Here is a 4982-nt window from a genome sequence, read left to right as displayed (position 1 = left end):
TCGATAGACAAATGCAAAGATATAAACCCTGATGGTGAAGAAGAAGTTGAAGCATAGTATTGAGAAGTGGTGTTAATTTATAGTGATTGAGAAGATATTAGATATGGAAGGTTTTAGAGTTTAGGAATTATACTTCTCTTAGGATCATATTTACTTTCCTTTTCATGATTTGGCTCCAAAGCTGTTCTTCCCGATATTTCCGCAGTTAAACAGATCTAGATCACAAATAAGGAAACAAAATCTTCCATAGTTCAAATGTGCAATCAACTAAACATAAACATTCATTATAATCAAGTGAAAATATATAACTCTGGAAAACCTGAAATCATGTTAGGATTCGTATCCACAAAATCGGTGATTAGGATGCTTCCATCTGACCTGCCTTCGATCGTTAAACTTCAAACTGACTTCATGATCACCAATTCTGTTTAACGGAGGATTCAACACCATGTTCATACGGACTCCAAATCGGGAATCGTAGGAGTAATGAAATTAAAGAAGGATGTTGGATTATGAGATGCGGATACCGAGATTGAAGAAAATCATGTTTAATCTTGTTCTGACAAGAAGTTGTACACGTTTTACAAGCTGATAAAATCCCAAGGCTCATTACAACAGGGCCCTGTGTACATAGATTGTTTGGTTTTTCTGGCGGTTGCAGGTTCGAAGCCAATTTCCAAGCTATAACAGATGAGCCGATGAAAGATTCAGTCACCTCTCAAAGAACCAACAAACATGAAAATCTTTCTTGCCGCTCTTAAAAAATCAGTTGTATTAGCTTACACTGTGAAACTATTTCTAATTTCTATGCTACTTTTTTCCTTCATAAATTCAATGTGTTAATACAATTACTTATTTGGTTGTCAGTAGATAACTATTTGTGTTTTAACACGACCAATTTTGAACGCCTTCTTTTTTTAACCGAACTTTTTTGATTTGATAATTTTTTTTCAGTTATGGTCCAAATTGTATATTCATGTCTCATCAACATTTTTAAACCTAAGAGGTCAATGTTTATTGAACAGTTAATTTATACCGTTAGAAACAAGATCGTGATTTTGATGATGATGTTATATTCAAGACTTGATAGTGTTAGACTCGATAGGATATCAAAATCATTTCAATGGTAACGGAGATGGTGAACAATGTTTGAAGCCAAATGTTGGCAAGAATGGTTTTCCTTTTTATTAACCTGAATATCCAACCCGCTATGCGAGCCGACTAATACCAGTGCGACCACATGCTTTGCAGATAGTCCGGAGTTACCGTATTTGAACCTCCGTAACCACAAGAGAATTTTTATACCTCCTTGGATTTCAAGAACGGTAAATGAATGAACGCTCACGAAAATAAACGAACGAATATAAACAAACGTAAGCGAACGGTAAATGAATGAATGTTCACGAACATAAATGAACGAATGTGACTCTTGTTCATGTTCGTTCGTTTAACTAAACGAACAAAAAAATTGTGCATGTCCGTTCATTTATTGAATAAACGAACTTCCCGCCGAACGGTTCACGAACGATTCACTGAACGTTCGGTTCATTTACAGCCCTAATAATATAATATACATCTAAAAATAATTACAAAAAATATGGTTTTTATATGACCGATAAACAACTCTTAAACTTGTACCCGACACGTCTTCATCTTTTGAAAAAGGTCAATATATACCCAAAAATAATTACAAAAAGTATGGTAGAAATGAGGAAAATATGGTAGCACCTTTTAAAACGATACGGTAGCACCATTCACAAACCTAAATTTTTTAGTTGCACTATTTGGATTTCAAAAAATACGGTAGCACCTTCTAAAACGATACAGTAGCACCGTTCACAAACCTAAATTTTTTACCCTTTCGGCGGAAAAATAATACGGTGGCACGTGCCACCCATACCACTTAGGTAAGTCCGCCCATGGTTGCAATAGAAAGAAAAAGATAACCCATAAAAGGATTAGTAAAATTACAAAACTATCTACCAATTATATACGTTGGAGAAAACAAAATGATACATTCGTATTAAGAGTGATTACATAAATCGTCTTTGAAGTATACTGAAACTCTAGCAATCGTCATTACTGTTCTTTTAAAAAAAGTTAATAATTATTTATTTTTCATATTCAACTTACAATCACGACATCACAACAAAAACCTGTGATTGCCATTTGAATCCAAAAAATAAATAATGGTTAATAAAAATGGTATTTCTTATATTGGTTTGTTGAACTATGCTATTGATTTATTGATACACAATAAAAGAATAGGTATGTTTCTTTTGTTTTATGACTGTAAGAACTTATTCAATGAAAAAAACGTTCATAAATTCAATCGTTCAATATAAAAAAGTTCAAGGATTATAAAAAGTTGAAGGATTTATTTATTCAATTTAAGTAAGCTTGATTTCAAAAAGTTCGAAATTTTATTCGTTAAAAAAAGTCTAGCAACTTATTCGTTTAACTTAAAACGCTGAATAACACAAATGTTTGACTCGACTCGTTTGAAAACTTGCTTGTTCATTTGTAAGGCACAATCTATCTTGTAAACATTTTTAAAAAAAATATCAAAAAATATGTATTTTTTAAACAAAGAAAATAAGAAATATTATATATATATATATATATATATTTTGAATATTTAGTGTATAATAATAGTGAAAAGAATTTCGAAAGGTTTTATTTTTATTTTGAAGAAAGGGATGAATATATACTTTGGGTGAGATATGATTCGTCACGAGTGAAAGTGAAAAAACCATTAATTTTTTTTAAAGAGTTCTTTTTTTTTATTTAGGTTAAGTAATTAGAATGACATGTTATTCACATCATCTTATTTAAATCATGTAAGCAAAACAAATAAAGAATTAACCAATTTAAAAAATAACAGGTTAACCGTTGTTATAACAGTAGATTGTTCAAAGTACAGCGTTCTAATAAAAATAATTTGAATAAGAAAAAAAATGAAAGTAAAATATTATAATTATGAAAAGGTAATGTCATATACACCCATTTTATGTAAGAACAAGGTCAAATCATGTATTGGAATGTAAAAAGTAAGTCTTGTTATTGATGTGTGTGAGAAAATTGGTATGTAAGGGTACATTTAACGATATATGGATGCATTTAGCCGACCTCTTATGAAATTTATAAAAGTAAGTTGTTTATTTCATGTATTTAACCTTAATTGATAAAGTAACTACAAAATATTCTAAGAGATATTAACGATGTGTTATTGGAACTTTTTTTACATATAAAAAGAAAAGGGGAAGGAAAATGAGAAGAGATTAAAAAAACTCGTGTTCTAAAAAAATAAAAACCGAAAAGAAATGAATCAGAACGAACATAAATTATAAGTTTCTTTCTAAAACTCTTGTTACTTACAACCACTTTTTCTATGTGTCCGTATATTAGCCTGTTTAATGTGACATGAACTTTTATATTTTATTTTATTTATTACTCATTTCAGAATATTTATGGTTTTAATATGGATATAACAGGTATATATCATGTTAGTAATAAGTAGTAGGTATATATGAGTTTTTGTTCTCTAAAATGTTCCAATAGTTTTGCTATCTTGTTTTTTAAAATAGAGAATTACTAAGAAAACTTTAATTGTATAGAGTTCTCTAAAACTTGTTGTTAGGAGAGAAAAATGATTATTTTATTTAATTCCACTAATTAGATTGAGTTATTATTTTTTTATAAAAAGTTTTTTTTAAGAAGTGTATTGAGATGATAAATTAGAAAATATTATAATAATATAATTTATATTAAAATCTCTAAAATAAAAAAACCTCTTAGAGATGAATGTAATTCTTATTAGAAATTTTATGTTTTGTAACTATATTTCAGAAAGGTTATTCGAGATGCTCGGTGGTCGGTGGAATTACTTTTAGTTTTTTTCAAGTTGCTTTACATATTTGTACACAAGCTATAATTAGGGTTGTAAACGAACCGAATGAACACGAACGGAGGCTTGTTCATGTTCGTTCGTTTAACTTAACTGAACAAACACGAATAGTAAATGAATGAAAATATTTGTGTTTGTGTTCGTTCGTTTAGAAATCATGTGTGTTCGTGTTCGCTTATGTTCGTTCGTTAAATGCTAAACGAACGAACATAAACGAACGAGCTAAAGAAACATAAATAAATATTATTTGAATTTAAAGTAAACAAACAAAAGATTGTATATTAAATTTAGTATATAAACGAACATAAACGAACGAATATAAACGAACAGTAAACAAACGAACGTTCACGAACGAACATGACTCTTGTTCATGTTCGTTCGTTTAATTAAACGAACAAAAAAATTGTTCATGTTCGTTCATTTATTAAATAAACGAATATAAACGAACTTACAGTCGAACGGTTCACGAACGGTTCACTGAATGTTCGGTTTGTTTACAGCCCCAACTATAATAGTAATACACTTAATTGCTTAAGTTTATTTTAAAAAGTATTCTAAAATGACCAAAGTGTCCCTTGGGCTGGAGCATTTAACAAAAGAATTTGACGGCCCGTAGAGGAAGGGACCTCTCTCATGTGAGTGAAATTAAGCGGCGGTTTATTAAATACTTACCCGATAAGTGTTTACCGGTAAAATTCAACACTATTACTTATTTATCGGGAAAGATTTTACTCCACAAAAACAACACCGTATGCAATAATCTACCCGATAAGCTCTTACTATGGTAAGAGTCGTCGTCTTCACTTACCGTAAAAGACTATTGTTTCTTGTCTCGTTCTTACCGGGTAAGATTTTTGGTACTTGTCATATTCATCCGATAAAATAATGTGACTTGGTAAGGGCTTATCCGGATAAGCGTTTGGTAAACGGCTCTTAAAACAATAATGATAATTGATAACTATATATATATTTATTTATGCGGTTCACTCTCTTGAAATTTCAATAAATTTGTAATTTGATGAATATTAATCTTGAATTATTGACTCCGCTCGTTTGATTTATATATTCATCGATT

The sequence above is a fragment of the Cynara cardunculus genome, assembly GCF_001531365.2.
Source record: "Cynara cardunculus var. scolymus isolate 2C chromosome LG 5, CcrdV1, whole genome shotgun sequence".
Lineage (NCBI taxonomy): Eukaryota > Viridiplantae > Streptophyta > Magnoliopsida > Asterales > Asteraceae > Cynara > Cynara cardunculus.
This window is presented reverse-complemented; position numbering follows the sequence as displayed.